This window comes from Hippoglossus hippoglossus, chromosome 15 (genome assembly GCF_009819705.1).
Source record: "Hippoglossus hippoglossus isolate fHipHip1 chromosome 15, fHipHip1.pri, whole genome shotgun sequence".
NCBI lineage: Eukaryota > Metazoa > Chordata > Actinopteri > Pleuronectiformes > Pleuronectidae > Hippoglossus > Hippoglossus hippoglossus.
In genome coordinates, this window is record NC_047165.1 from 17927619 (window position 1) to 17944775 (window position 17157).

Sequence of the window (17157 nt, forward strand, 5' to 3'; positions counted from 1 at the left end):
CTCATAAACATTTACTGCACAATGCAGTTATTCAACACCTGCACTAAATCCTACAAAATCACGGACTAAAAACCGAAACCTTTCTGGTGCAGTCCCGGCAACACTGAACATTTTAAGTGGAGGATTTATTTATGGGCTGTGATACAAGGTTTTTCTAATGTCAAGGGTTTTGTTTTTTCTCATTACGTCCTGATTGACACACACTACCAAAGTATGAGTGCATTAAATTTGCAAATGTTGTTGCATCCTTCCAGACGGTTATTTTTCAGTTGGATAAAATCTCACTTGAACACAGTTTGCTTAAGTTTGACTGAAATGCCCATGAAGTGTTTTTGTCGGCTAAAATGATTTCTCCTTTTAGAGGCACTAGAGAAACTGACACATGATGTAAAAATATTTTGATTAATTTGTCATCACTTATGGTCCACTGCTTGCAAATGCATTCATTCTAATGGTGTTTTTCCAAATCAACATTTTCATTTAATTTTCTACAGGGAGATGGAGATGCAAAAAACATTTGCCCTCTACATTTTCATTGCATCACCGTCTTTTACACGCTGCATTATGTGGCAGACGCATCTAAGCATACACAATTATTCTTATTCTCTACCCTATGGTGTGTGTGCAGTTTTCAAGTCCAACATATAGATCCATATATATACGGAAAAGAAATTCCAATTTTCTTGTATGTGGCCGGGAGACTATTGAGCATGTTTCACAGCGGCCTGTGTCACTTGGTTATTGTTAACAATTCCCTGGAGCTCTATACTGATTTGCATGTTAATTGTCAGTTGGTTGACTCAAGATTGCTTCTCACTTTACATCTCCCATGTTTGACTGTCTTTCAAATCCCGTGGTCACAGTTTCCTGCACGCACAATGTACACATCCAGAATCTTCACATCCATCATAATAACCGCAGGCCTGCTGTCTTTAGCCAAGGAGGCTCACATTTGTGTAATTTCTGTCAGACATGTAGCTGGTTCCTTTATCAAGAATTCCAAGGTTGACAATATAATTTTTGACTGCTTAAAAGTGATATATATATTGCCGATAAATGTGATATTTTCAGTAAGTGAGTGTAAATTCAGATGCAGCTAATTTTATCTCTCACCACAACTTACTGTTATTGGCACAGCATGTCAGTCTCTGTCTGCAGTGACCCGAAGAATCATGTCCTCTTTCCTGGACAGCCTCTCATCTCATACTGTAGCCATGATTTACATTGTAACATCAGGTATTGCGCATAAATTGAAAAAGAATGAGTTTGAGGCAGTATGGGAAAAATCTACTCATGATGAGATATTTCATCGCCTTTAGGTTTGAGAATGTCAGACCCAACATTGCTTGGAAACTTGTGGGAACACTGTCGAATAGATCTTATTTAAGCATTTCACATTTAAGCTGCCTTCCCCCAGTGGAGCTGATACATTTATCGGTATAAGTGTGACTTTAATAGGAAGTGAGGGACTGAGAAGGAACTTTAGCACAGAAATGAAATTCACATTGATCTTATCATCTGAATGCAAGAGCCTACTACCAACCACAGTTCCCAAAATGTCATATTCTCTCTCTAAGACTGATGGGTCTGGGTTTTCCTGGTAAGTAAATGATCTGAAATCATGTACAAATTAACTTTGACACCCGTGGTTTACATGTGTCCAGGGACAAATGTCTTTTCTCAAACTATTATTTACTGTCAAACTTGATGTGTCTCTATTACATACAATTACAGATGATAGCTCTGAGATTTCTTGAGGCACATCCAGCTGCAGCTGTCATTTTTTTTTACCACTTCGAGGTAGAAAACTGCATCACAAACCTCACCTGAAAAAACAGGCTTTTATAATTTTTAAGTGAGTTAGATATATACCAATATATTGACATTGAAGGGTCCCATGAGAGTTGTGTTACTGGCCAAAAAAGGCAAATAAATAACAGTTACTTAATTTGAAATTTCCATGATTACACATTTAAGTGATTTCTGATCTGTTTTACAGGCAGGATACATTTTCTATGCATTTCCAAAATGGTGACACATCCAATTTAACCTAATTATTATACCCCACACGGTCAGGTTGACTTGGCTTGGAGAAAGATTTTGGTTTGGGTTACCTGTGTGGAGGAAATTCAAAAAAGTTGTTTGAGACCAAGTTGTCTTTTGTGAGCTTTATTGAAGAATTTGCAAAGCGGTCAGTCATTCAGCAGGTGTCGGAGCAGACAGACAAAGGAGGTACAGTCAGATAAGTTTTTATAAAAAGCAAACTACGCCCTGTGATTTCTGCCTGGGGGGCATCCTAACACAATCCTGAGTGATAAGAAACTGATAAGACAGAGCCAACTCTAACTGGAGGGTGGATTTAAGTTGTTCTCCCAGTTCTGCTGTCCAAGGTCATTCCGAGCAGAGTGGATTCTCTGGAACAAAGCAGAAACTAACAGTGAAAATGATGTGCAGCATTTCTTATGTGAGCAAACACATTATAGAACAGACTTACATGACAATATGTCAATTTCCATTACAGTTGGTTAAAGGAACAGTTCAACATTTTGGTAAATACACTTTTTTTCCCCTGCGAAGAGTAAATTGAGAAGATTAATATGTAGAACATTTTAGGGTTAGTGAACCTTTATAAAATGTATTTATTTTATTTAATCTTCATGAAAACTAACAATTTGCATTTGGGAATCTGCTGAAATGACTGAGACTTACTTCTCTTCAGGGAACTGTTTCTTCTGGCCAAACAGAAGACCAATATTCACTTTTTTATCTCTGGTTTGGTCTCCATGAACTCCTGATAAAAATCTACTTGCAAGATGAACAACTCTCTCCATCAGTGTCACACCTCTCCCCTGTAAAGGCAGCGTTGAATAGTCTGCCCTCACAGGACAGGCATTATATGACAGAGTGAAATGTAATAAATCAGTCCATTATTTCTCTCTCTTGTTTTTCTTCTTGCAGCCTTTAAGTTTATGGAGCTTTAAGGATCTGAGTGGCAATGTGTAATGAAGTTTCCATAATGGAGAACAGGGATTATCACACTTTGGGTCAACTAAAAAAACAAAACAGAGAGCACTTGACTGCTGCCTGTCAGCCGTGTGAAATATCTCCATTAGTTCCACTTCCCCATCTGTATATCCAGCCCCAGTATCCACTCGTATGTCATGTGTTTATGAGCATGTCGACATGTTTTATTGATCCACAGCATGTATGGTATATTTATTCAGAGAAGCTCTACTGATCCCCACCCCCTGGCTCTGTGTTGTGCTTTACAAGAAATAATATAGCTTACATTTCCACACGATTTTAAAAAGTCTGAGTACATGTTTTAATTGATTGGTTAATCTAATTTATCAGTAGATTATGTCTTTAATGTTATTGGCTGCAAAGGTTTGTGGATTACCACTATATAAGGTCTATTTAAGCTTTAGGTCGTTTCGACAGTCCTATAGGATGCAGAGATTCTTTGGAAAATACACATTTGCATTGACTTCCATTCATTGTGCACACCTTAACCAAAACCTTATCCCCAACCTTAACCTGGACAAATTAACGCCTAACCCGAACCTTAACCTTACCACAATTCACATCTTAACCTTAACCAGGACCTCAGAAATCTTGTTTTGCCTCATTAGGACCAGGCTTTGGTCCTCATGAGGTCCACTGGTCCTGGGAAGGTCAGTGTTTATAGTTAGGGTCCTAAAGACGTAACAAAAACAAGTAAACACACACGCACATATACAGACACAAAGACAGGGGCGAAAACATACGGTAGGTTCAAGTTATTTATTTTCGGTGATGTTTTTCTTTAATGTTCTCATGACCAGATTAGACCTTCTGTTGCTCATGACGCATGTCAGATCCACATGAATGAGCCAGTCCTTTGAATCGCTCCTCCGGAATGTGTTAACAGCTCTCCTCCATATTTCAAACTGCCTCGCTTGATGGTAACTGCGTCGCATGTCAGAATGAGTTATGATGTCACACTTTGAGATGAGAGATCCCCACAAGAGATTCCTGATTTACTTTTATCATCCAGGCATTCGAACATCTGCCACATGAATATTAATGAAAGCCAGAATGAGTCGTGTAATAAAGGCATTGTCATCTGTGTAATTGGCAGCACTGTCTCTATTACTTCTGCTGGTACGGAATTGATTCTAAACTGTTGGTTTGTGACGGCAAAATGAGACATCATTTTATGCTCAGGCTGCATAATGTCTTCACACAAGGAAAATCATACATAATGGATCTGTTTCATTCATCATGAATACAGCAGAATGCGGAGTGACATGGAGGTCATATAACATAAAAGGTTATGTGACCGTTTTCCTATAGAAGCAGAAGGAAATTGTAACCTCAGGGAACATCTATACGATTCAACATCCATTTCTCCCTCGCTATAGAGAAACTGGCCCCAGTTTAGCTTTGGCTCACAATATACTGTAATCGTATAATGAGCTTCATCACGGAGTATTATCATTTCAAGCCTTAAAAGCCTGAGAGAGGTCAGTGCCCTTATTGTGTGCAATAATAGATATTTTCCACCATTACAATGGTCAAAAAATTACCCATGCAGAGAAGTAATTTTCATCAACTGAGTGCAAATGCATGTCACTTATTTGTACAGTGCCTTTGTAGAGCAGTTAAAGTAGGAGGGATAAATTAGTGTTTTTGTAGGATAATGTCAGCGAATTAGCATAGTTGTGTTGTTTGCATTTGGAAGACACGTTTAATTTAGTTCATTTAGTTCTCAATTCATTTCATGAAAAACAAGTTGACAAAATAATCTCACCTCTTTTTGAGCTTTTTTTTAATCATGTCACCTGAACTCTTAATGGAATCTAAAGTTGCTGGAAATAAGTTACATGACTCCATCTCCTCATGAAGAACCACTGATGGGATCAAAAGCTCAGGTACCAAATGGCCCTTGAGGTGAGATTGTTTAGTCAACATCCATGACCGATTAAAGTGAAAACCTTTATCAACAAGGTGGGAGTCATAAATAAATGCAGATGGGCCAGGGCTCACTGACTGGATTCATATGAAACAGCCTTCACAGTCACCAAGTCTAAACAGTTCGACGGCGCTCGGGAGCAGCGTCAAACTGTGTTTGTAAGAATGTTGTTTACTCTTCTAGAGAAACTCCTTCCATGTCCATCACTGTATAGCTTCTTAAGGTTTGTGCTGACACAGATTATTACCTTCTCCAAGGACAATTATTCAATCTATAGCAGTAGCGGGGATGCCCATGCATGCACGTGCACAAAGTGTCTCTCTCATGTGCAACAGATTCCAAGTGACAGGCGAGTTCTCGCATGAAAGAAAGAGCTGTATTCTATGCCACTACGCGCACAACTGCAGGTGAAACCATGACGTCTGACTGTCTGCATGGTTGGTAGCACCTTTATGGACAATAGTGCCAGCATGTGAAAGAGCATAGTGCTGCAAAGAGCTCTGCACACAATCCTGCGAATCCTGCAAAACACCAAGTTTGAGATCTCTTATGTAAGAAGTGTAACAAATTATTTTGGGGTTTATTATAAAACTGGTGGAACAAATTAGCATATAACGGGCCGTCACAGTCTAGATAATTATTGGGAAACACTGCTTTGAGATGGCAAGATATGGCATTAGCCTCGGTGGAGGTACGTGCTCTCACTGCTCCCGCCTAGTTTCATCTGTATTTGTCTGTCTGTTTCTCAGTAGGATTTCCCATAAGCTGTTGGACAAATATCCATGAAGCTTGATGGAAGGAAGTGGTATAAGGTCAGTAAAGAAATTGAATTAAATTAAATTAAATTAAATTTTGGTGTGGCTCTGGATCAGGGGGGCAGATCCAAGATTTCCACATGAATAAGCAAGATAGGGCTTTATATTTTTTACATTTTCACAGATTTCCCACAGAATACTTAATGGGTCTTGACGAAAAAATCTGGCATGTTTAGGGGACTGGTATCTATTAGTATGTGCAATTTAGAGCAGCTTGATTCAATTTAAGGGGACGATTTTGCACATCTTTATCTATATTCATGTTTTTTATGATTTTTATTAAATTGTATCTGTGAACCCTTCAAGTTTTTCTCTGCCTGCACAGACATTCTCTTTCATAATAGTAGAAAATGCGTGGAATGGAGCTCAATTAAACTCTGCATATTACTGGTCATTCAGCTCAATCTGAACCATTATCCTCAGACTCAAACCATGAAACCATTACAAGGAAAGAGTCAACAAACCACTGAGCACTCACCAAAGACAGTACAGAGAAACTGAAGGATGACAGTGAATTCACATAAGTTGACCAAGGTGCCCAGGGAAACACGCAAAAATTAAGTGCATTGATGTTTAACCTGTGGGGAGAATATTTTATGTAATGATAACACAGTGTCACATCAACCCGATGCTGAGAGATCCATTAGTGGTCCCTTTGGTCTCCTGGCTGCACTTAATGCCTCATCACCACAAACCCCATATGCTGATACAGCTGTCAGCATAACGTATTACTATTCTCGCTGTGGCCTCCCTCTCGATGTTTATTAATGTCTAATAAATGACAAGGTGACGGACGGTCAGACACGAAATGCTGTTAAAGAAAATGAGCCTCTCCCGGGAGACGTATAAGCTAAATGGATTAAACCCCGGGTGTGTGATGTTTCGGTAAAACAGCAGGAATATATTCAATATGCAGAGTAGACGAGGCTCTGAAGCCTATTAGTTACACCAATAAAGAATGATGTGGCCACGAGAGCAGTTCTGAAAGTATTTGACCAGCTTAATGTCGTGATGACGCAAATAAATCTCCAGCAACACGACAAGTTTAAGACGGCTTACATTCATGCAAAAATCATTATAATTTTCTTTGATTTAAACTTTGCGTTCATGATTTTTGGTGAAGGTGAAGAGTACAGCTGTGATGCATTCATTTACAGTGTTGGGCATATGCACATTGCTGATCATTGTACTCACACTAAATTGAGTTCATCTGACCTCATGATGATGTGAATCGGCTCTGGGGTCTAAACTCACTACAAGGTGACATTTTTACAGAGTTATTTCTCTTACACCTGAGAGATAATACGTTTATCTCTGGCAACATATACAGCTGTTGGTAGTGGCGAGACTCAAGACCCTGTTGCCAGGGCTACACTTACACGGGGGCAAAGAAAGACAAAGAGCGTGAAGAGAAGAAGAGACAGAGCAAAAGAGAGAGTGCAGCAATGTTTTTTTTCCCCTTTATCTCAGGAACATCTAATTGTATCCCGACACTTTGGCACTACTGGTATTGATCGTGTTGGCTTTATGATATATAGATTTAAAGCGCAATTGAATTGAGAGGGAATTCAATGGAGGGAGTGAAAGTGTGGAGGAAGGGAGAGTGTCAAGACGAAGCAGACAGTGAACAGAGGAGGATTCAAGGTTGACACCTGCAAAGGAGAAAAGAAAGTGCCAGAAATCCACATTTAACAAGATACTTTGTTTCTCTCTGCACGCCACCCTCCTCTCCTTCCCATGTAAACTAATACACATACCAATCTGTGCATACGTAGGCTACACCCATGTGTTCCCTGCTGCAAGTAAAGGTTAGAATCACATGCGCTGCACTTCCAGTTACTTTCTAATTACCCAAGTTACAAATCACCTTCCAAAAGCAAGAATGCAAGACTGATCAATATCAACTGCCAGCTCTGGGGCAAGTGTGATTGTGTCTATGCCAGTGTGTGAGACAATATATGTGGCAGGTAGAGATAAACAGAGAAAGAAAAGAATACATTATTTTGTGTCTATCTTCACTTAAGGCTGTTTATTCGTTCTCTGTCTCGCGCTGTCCCCTGTCAGAGCTGAAGTTTTCTCTTTGCCGGGTCAGATCCAGATGAAATGACCTGCAGGCCTGACTGAATGCATTACACTATGGATCTGGTTCCTGACCCTACGAGCCCTTAGTGCTTCAGCCAGTCCGGCAAAAATCTATATGCTGATAACACATTGACTTCACTCTCTGACTCAAGTGTAGATGTTATTATTATTTAACCTGTAGTTCAACTTCTCTATCTAAACATTCATTTGAAAAAAAGTATGACTAACCCAAGCATTAAAATGTATATAGTGTCAGATACTTTTTTTTTGTTGCCAAAACTGAAAAGGAAATTGATTGGTATTTATTTCGACATTTATACATTTAAGCCCAAATTTAAACATTTATAAATGGAACTAGAGACTGTAAAACAAGAGGCAATAACAATGGTTAGGCTTTAGAATTGTTTGGATTGGCTTCAGGCCGAGTTAAAATAAATACTTTGTTAAAGGCAGGAGACCTTTATCATGGTTACAATGTGAATCACAACACTGTCAGGAAACCAGACACACTTGCATCTCTAATCATATCATGGCTATAACTATGTCATTGAGAGACACACTCTCTACACGCTTTCCATAATCTCCTTTCCAATTCCCTCTAAAATCTACTTTCGCCCTCACATTTCAGCATTTGCTACCATGCAAATCACTGAACCAAGGATAAAGCTTTACAATAGAGCTTCCAAGATCAAGCTCACCTTTGTGTTTCAATATTATGTAACTGCATTATGCTTTGCTCCGCCAGTCACTCAGTCATCTTCTTCCATTCATCAACTTTATATTCAGCTCCAAATCTACCATTTTCCTTATTCACCCTTCAACAATAATCCATGAGATCCCAGCAGAGCTCATGAGCAGAGCTGGTTTCTCCCTTCCACATGTCCATCTTGTGCGTAAACAGTTCCAGCCTCAAGGACATGATGTAAGCGCTGATTAAACTCTTTCATCCCACACCACCTATCAAACACGTGTCTCATCTGCTGACACTGTTCTCTTATTGGTGATTTGGTTACTAGTATAATGGGAGGCAGAGGCTTCGGTCTCTGTCTCCAGCTCCCACGTTGTGTCGAGTAAGGCCGACACCCTCTCTAGACTTCTAACTTTCCTCTCTAATAAAGCTTATATAGTTTGAGCTGGCTCAGGTGAGCACTGAACCATCCCTCAGTTATGCTGCTGCAGACACAGTCTGCTGAGGGACCTCCCCTGACACGCTGAGCACCCCTCTCTCTCTCTCTCTCTCTCTCGCTCTCTCTCTCTCTCTCTCTCTCTCTCTCTCTCTCTCTCTCTCTCTCTCTCTCTCTCTCTCTCTCTCTCTCTCTCTCTCTGTGTCTCCACAAGCTTTTATATCACATTACCACCGTGTCATTAACTCTCTGATATCTCTCTCCCACAGTTTGTGCGATTCCTCTCTCCCCCTGTCTTCATTCTGCAGGTATCTGCAGATTCCAGAGCTGCTACTGCTACTCAACACTCATCATTATTAATAATTGTATATTATTGTCTGGGACTGCTTGTAACATTATTACACCTATAAGTATAATTATTACCATTGTACCAAACCAGCTGTAAAGAGCTTGAATACAAATAGCTCTCTTCTCTACCCCCTCTCTCTCCTCCCTCCACAACCAATAAAACCCGATGCCCCCCCACCCTGAGTCTGGTTGAAAGGGTCAGGGTTTACCTGACTCTGTGACATGCCTTGAGATACTGTATTTTAAGACTTAAAGTGTAACTTCAATCTTAAGTTTTGTCTGAAGTGAATCTCCTTGGAAATTCAAAAACACACCTGCCTACCCCAGCCAACACACACACACGATGACACTTTTTGCTGAAGCTAAGTTATCTCGATTGTCCTGCCATGAGCGATGACTCCATAGCAGCACACACACATTTAGAAATGTCATATGAAAACGAGGCTTCTCGCCTCCAGAGCTTCCTGACGGCCAAGTCCACAGTCGCCTGGAGCCATTCGAACTGCTGGTACACCGAGCGGTTCAGTGTTTGTGTGTGTGTGTGTGTGTGTGTGTGTGTGTGTGTGTGTGTGTGTGTGTGTGTGTGTGTGTGTGTGTGTGTGTGTGTGTGTGTGTGTGTATGTTTGTAAGAGTGAGATTCCACTCACGAGCTGATGATAGTGGCCGGGGGCCAACACATTTTGATCAAACGGCATTAACATTTTAAAATATATTTTAATATTATGATGTAGAGACGTCCCAAATAGTGGACTCTATGTAAGCTTGTAGAGGCTCTACAAGGTCGAAGATGGTTTGAAACACTAGGTGGCGTTATGACCCATGGTCAACCCATAAACGGAAAAAACCCACCACAGGACATATTATTTAGCTTACAGCAAATGTAAGTGTGCAGGATCTCTTTAATATAAATAAAATCAAATTAGTTATCTGTTCTGCAGTTTTTTGTTTAAATTCTTCTCTTGAGATATCAACAAGAAAACAGGGAACAGCTTTGAAATTTGTTGTACAGCCCGAACTATTGCAATCTCAGAAGCACCATGAAAATGTTCAAAAAGGGATTCATTTTTAAAGGGAGTCATAAGAGTCAGTACAGGGTTGAGGTTTCATTAGAATAATGTTATGCAGTCATGACTAAATGATGACCTAACTGCTTATTAGGGAGGATGAGAGGGGATTTCGAGCTCTCTAACTTGAGCAGGAAGGTCATTCATCTCCATGAGGGCCAAGAGCCAAAACCAGTTTCAGTAACAACCAAGATTAGAGGATTTTCACAACACTTGGATGAAATCAAAGTCTCTCAATCCCTTGATTTGGGCTCTGACGACATGCTCCAACCAACGCTAGCCCTTAAAAGAGCAGCAGTGACGAGTAGAGTGTGGGTGCTGATGAGTAATAAATCATCCTCACTTTTGAGATGAGAGCAGGTTCCACTGCAGTGATCCTGAGGCAGTAACCAGGAGGTAGGAGAGGGGAGGTGACTGACATAAAGTGCAACAGTGTGGAAAAGACAATGGCAAAGTTTGATCACGTCCCGACCACTGGCACCGGACTGAGCCCTGACCCACGTAGACAGGGAACACTGACGAGACCAGGAGCACATAGTGCAGAAGATCTTGGTTTGAACTTCAACCTCAAACTTTAAAACTGTTTATATTCACATTAAAACTCTATAGTTCCGCACGCATGCAGTTTGAGAGATAAATCCTGGAAAGTAATGCCGTCACAAAACAGGTGATAAAACACCAGACACTTTGAAAGACCGTGTTCCATCTTTTGAAATTCAAAAGGCGGTTTTAGGTGAGAAGGAAATGGGATTGTTGTTTATTGTCTGAACAGGTGATGGATTTATTTTCCTTTGCAAACAGGTTGATTGCAGCTCATGTCAGTAACAATCATTCAAGAAACAATCGGTGCCCTGCCGCTAATAATCCCCTTTCAGATTCAGGGGGCTGGATGACTTTGCAATTTGGTGGGAGTTAAAATGGCAAATAAACATATGAGGGGATATGTATTGACTGTATGTGACCTTTATGTGACAATGTTTTGTGCAAGTGCAAGTGCAATAAATCCATAGCTAGGACAGATTGTCCTTTATAAATCTGTGTCAAGGCACCTCAATTCTCTCAGATGTATAATTAATTAAAACATGGAAAGTGTCCAAAATACCAGAGCAGAAAGGCTGATGTGAAAGAAGTTGAAACAAAATGTGAAATCATCAAAAGGAATGAACTATCAATTTAACCCACATTTTCTGCCTTGACGAAGACTATTGGACAACAAAGGAGAGCAGTTTGAATCTCTTCAGCTTGAACTGTTCACTGTCAGAATATTCTGCTGACTGGGGGAGTTACTGTCTCTCACCCAACTGACATGTTCTTAGGTCTTTTCTTTTCAAGAGACTGTTGAATAAAACATTACGTCCAACACGTGCATACTGTAGCTGTTGATGCACTCTTTACGCTACACTGTATATGGGTGTTGAAGCACATTCAGATTTGGGTTCATATGCACTTCAAGATGGCAACACTTTCTGTTTCTGGAATTGTGGTGGGGAGGCAGTTTGGTTTGAACAACAACACCACCACCTGAGGAATTGCACCCCAGGATCTACTGTTTCAAGGTCCTCCTCTGGACACCGATCAATTGCACAAGCTCGTACTGATAAGAGGCAGAGACGTGTTCTTTTTATCAACAACAAATATTTTATTGCAATGATTCAACAGAACTGGATAGGAGGGGCTGGAACTTCTAGGGAGAGAAAAAAGGGGTTAATAGACAAACAAAAAATGCCAACAGCAACGATGAAGATTAAAATGTTACTTTATTACATTAGGCTAAAACTACTAATACTACCAAAACCTTAAAAACTAAAATCCTTTAAAATTTTAAAAGTCAGCCCGACTTAAACAAAATGGGGGATGTGAGCTGAGGCCACATGTGAAGAGGCAGACTAACTAAGGAGTGCCCAGCAGGGCCACTCACCTCGGGTGCATCACAGCAACAATGGTGCACACAACATTCATATCCCGGTGCTCTCAGTCGCATGCATCAACGTGGGGACCTATAGCCTCCCAGCACTGTGGCACTCAGCTGCACTGAAACAAAAACTATTGTAGAAATTAAAAGCAATATAACCATAAACAATATAACCATTAACGGTATAACCCAGTTGGTCAAATAAACACAATAAAAAATAACAATTCAGCAATAAAGTAACATAAAGCTGCCATAAAGGAACAAAACCAATATTAATGAAAACTAAGCAGTAAAACAAAACAGCAGCAGGTGAACCTAACACAAAGAAAACACATTAGTAAGCCAGGCTGACCATGCTGCATGAAAACACATTCAATATGGGGACGACCACTACTCACCACCTCCAGTATGGGGCCTTAGCCTGTGTCTCCCACAGCCAGAGCAACAAGGGCACATGCAGGCTGGAATGGAGGCCGTCGATTTAGACAGCATGCAACAGAAAGTGACTGTGGCAGGGAAAAGTAATCATGTCAGCCAGATACCTGTGTCACCATCAACAGCCACAACCAAGGCAGGACAAGAAGCAGAGAGAAAGAACAACGGCCCACAGGTGAGTCAAGGCTGGGACTGCGTTCAATACTATTACTGCCGCACACTATGTTCACCCACACCCCACCACAGAATCAATAACCCTACCCTTTCAAAGACAGACTTTCTGAGGACTTCCAATCAATCAGAACACCTAAGAACAGTTAAAGGCGCAGGATAACTCCTGCGCCTTTAAACAAATAGAGGGATCTATTGAAAGAAACATTCATTATTTTGTTCTCTTCAAAATATAGGTTGAAATTAAGAATGGTTGTGTTTTCGTTACTTTTGACTGAGCCTCCATATCTAAAGTCCAATTCATGCTTCTGCGTCGAAGCCAAGCCGTAGCCTTACGACGTGTACCCTATGCAGAGCCGTACGTCATGCCCTGACCTGCACCACCCGAAAAATGGAACTACGCGTCTGGGCGACGCAGAACACAAGATCTGTGATTGGTCCGCTTGGTAGCATCGCATTTCCAGGAGACTCGCCGCCATTTTTGAATTGAGTCTTTTCTTTGCTGCTGTTCTTTAAAAAAAAAGTAATAACTCTTCAACATCTATCAGCTCCAACTCTAAAATGATCCGGTTGGTAACACTCGCCATTGTTCTGAAGTAAACAGAATCGCCAGAGAATTTGTGAACAAGAGGACCGGAAACTGGAAGACACTCAAACACCAGCATAGAAACTCCGCTGCAACTAACGTTTCGGCCGTGTAATTGCCGCACGAACCACACACACCTACGCACAACTGTGAATGCTCGGCCTCATGCGTAGGCTATGTTTGTAACTACGGCACAGAAGCATGAATTGGACTTAGCTTGGTTTTAATGATGCACCGCCATGTTTCAGAAGAGAAAAATCAAATACTGGCTCTAAGCAGGGCCTTTTGAGTTCCTGTGTTCTGAAAACTAAATCATAAAAAGTATCTTCAATTGCAGATTTGACTTGATTGTTTGTTCAGTGTGAAATTAATTTGTGTTTTTGCGTACAGGACTTTAAAAATACTGGGTGCATAATCTTTTTAATAGATGAAAACATATGAAGACAGGGTGTGTGGCTGAGACAGTCAGTAGAAATGAACACAGACGGGCATATTTTTTTAGATTTTGCCCTTAAACATGCCAAAATAGGAGTTTTATATGAATAATTCATTGCGCAAATGCTCTTATTCAAGAAGTTTGCAATTTTAAACAGCTATCACGATGAGATGAAATAAATTGCACTTTCAGGCAGACGAACACGAAGCAGTGCCGTTTGAATGTGTTTGCTCGCTAGGACTGATAAGAAAATCTTTTCCCCTACGCCGCCTGCACTGTACACATCAGCAAATATGCGTCTGTGTTTCATCTCAGCAGAGCGCCTTATTAAAGTGAGCCTGGCAACTTATTAGGAAGTGGGTTGCACGAGGAAAAAAAAACATTTCAAAGCAGTAGGGTCCCACAATGACCACAGCTGAGTCGGATGTTTAACCAGTGTCAGTGGAAGAAGCACAGATGGTCAGTGGAGGGAGGAGTCGTTACAAAGTTCAAATTAGACGGGGATGTCCTGTCACTGCAGCTGGTTTAAAAAAATGTTAGGGTGAAAAATTCAAACCTTTTGTAGGAAAATGCAACATGTTCTCTAGAGTCACGTCAGCAAGCCGGCTCTATAGGGATGGAAATGCCAGTGGAGAAGCTGGTCGGCCCACTGGTGCAGCAACGACCAGCTAATGGTTCTCATGACACTTTGTGCACACATGCACACTCTGCTGAGGACAAATCCAGTTTAACGATTCCTTGACATCCATATCCCTTCAGCTACAGCTGTACTTTTATTCATCATTTGCAAATGTGAACATGCTAGCATGCTAATGTAAGATGGTGAACATTATATCTGCTGGTCATTGCGAGCATGTTAGCATGCTAACATATTACTTCCACTGCCACACTTATCTACTCTTCTTTTGTTACATGTCACTTCTCCACAGGTAATAATTCCTGCATTGAACCACAGGGGAAGTTGCTGATTACTTACATTAGGACATTAGGGGTGTGTCCAAAATCACTCACTAATCACTATATAGTGCACTAAAGCTCGCCATTTTGTAGTGGTGCCCGAATTTTTTGTACAGTTTTTTATACCCTATATAGTGCAATTATTGTTTCCCACAATGCATCATGACATGTAGAGCACATCCGATGGTCACTTACCGAGCAGCATATACCATAATGCATTGTGCTCGCTCGCGGCAGAGACGAGAGGAGCGAGGGCACCACGAACAGCCCGACCTCTCGTATAATTAAATGTGAACGTTAAATAGGGGTTGTCTCTTTTTATCACTAAATCACAAAATACAGCCAAACAGATGAAATATCCACTTTTACTTTGTTTCTGAGTTTACCGTGTTATTTAAATCAGGCTATGAATGAAAGATGAACAAACACCTCTGTAAGAATCTTCCGAATATAAATTGGAATCAAATTAAAATAAAACTTACTGATCTGAAGATTTCTGGCTAATGAGAAAATGGCCTTCACAGATATGCGTTGTAGCGTAAGTGAAATCAACAAATGCTAATTTGCAAAGCGCAGTGAAAACACTGTAATGAGTATTTTGGATCATTAACTAGTCTGAAAATAGACACGTTCTGGAAGTGAAATAGTCCAAGATCTCAGTGTTTTTCCCTTGTGGTGTCTCAAAAGTGCCTCCTCAAGCCTCACAAATTTAATGACATTACTCGTTGCTCTGATTTTGGTAAACTGAATCACAATTCAATCATCATCCATGCATATAGTGAGTCCTAGTTTTTTGAGAACCCATGCCAATGACAGAACTTTGTGTGTTAGAGCTGGCATCCTTTACTGGAAAACAAATAGTTTCATTATATGGGTGCTATAGAGAATAACACTGAAACTGTCTGTCTCTATGTGGTGTTATTGGGTTTTTAAGTGTCTCCACTGTACGTTCACTAACAGCCCCATTTAATGCTCTTGGTCCTAACAGTGGAGTCGTTTTCCATACATGGGGGAATACGATGGACCTGGGACACCATGCGGCTGCATCTCCTCTGATGAGCAGCAATTTAACTGTTGTACCAACTGGAGCAGAACAGTGGAAATTGACAAAAGGAGGAAAGAAAACAACGTTTCGTTTTGCACTTGTTGGGTTAAATTCTGAATTTTTGCATTTTCAGGGCTGACAGTAGATAGTGAGGGAGACGAACGAGCAAGGCCAACATGTTTTTATATGTGTGTGAGTGTGTGTGTGTGTGTAAGACAGGAAGTGAAAGGCAAGGACACACACACACACACTGATGAAGGGCTGAATGCAACACACTCTGAGACAAATGTCATCCTATCAGCTACTGGCAACTGTTTCTCATCAAGGAGACACAAAGACAGGCTCTATAGACCAGAAGTGATTGGTTATTTCTACTCTACAAGGCTCTGTGATAATTCACACGGCAAGGTTACGGGGGGGGGGGGGAGATTTATTCAACATATCAGCAGTCAGGTAATCCGGTTGGCTGTGGAATGAGAAGATTAGCAATGCACACTGATGAGTGTAAAGTCAGAAATACTGCTGAGGAGTACGTGCTGAGTTCAGCCGTGAACCTGGGCAGGTTCTGCACTCCGAAGATCAGGGGCTTAATACTGCAGGATAAGAGTTAAGTTTAACACATTCCCCAAATCCTTTTTATTCACCTTGATATGTTTTACCCTGCCATGAAGGTGTATTTGAGAAACAAGCATAAAAATATTCCCTTTTGTTCTTTCTGGTACCTTAAAGTGCCTTATTGGATTATGTTCATAGCTTCAGTTGCGTTGAATGTGCTTTAGGCAAATGCCTGTCAAAATGTCTTTGCAGCTGCATCTTTATTATTGTAAGACTGTATTAGACATATTTGCCAGAGGCAACCCTGTTTACAAGTGCTTGGATATATCAAAGATATGTCCATGCACATTTTCACATACAGCCTGAAATGTAATTGGCTTCAATTAGTGATAATGACCCTGGGGTGTTAGAGGCAGCCTCAGTGGCTCTTTAATTTCAAAATAAAATGTATTATTCATACACGGTTTTAAAGTGAAGATATTAACTGTTAAAACAAAGCCTTACATCACCAAATAAAATTTAAAGTATATTTTTGGTTTACAATACATTTTTAAACTGGCACTTTTTACGACAATTTTTTTTTAACAGTAAGGCTATAGGGTGCTGAAAAAAGCCACCTGTTTTTCATAGTGGTCAGCAGAGGAGGTGTATCAAATGCAATATGGCAAAGTAA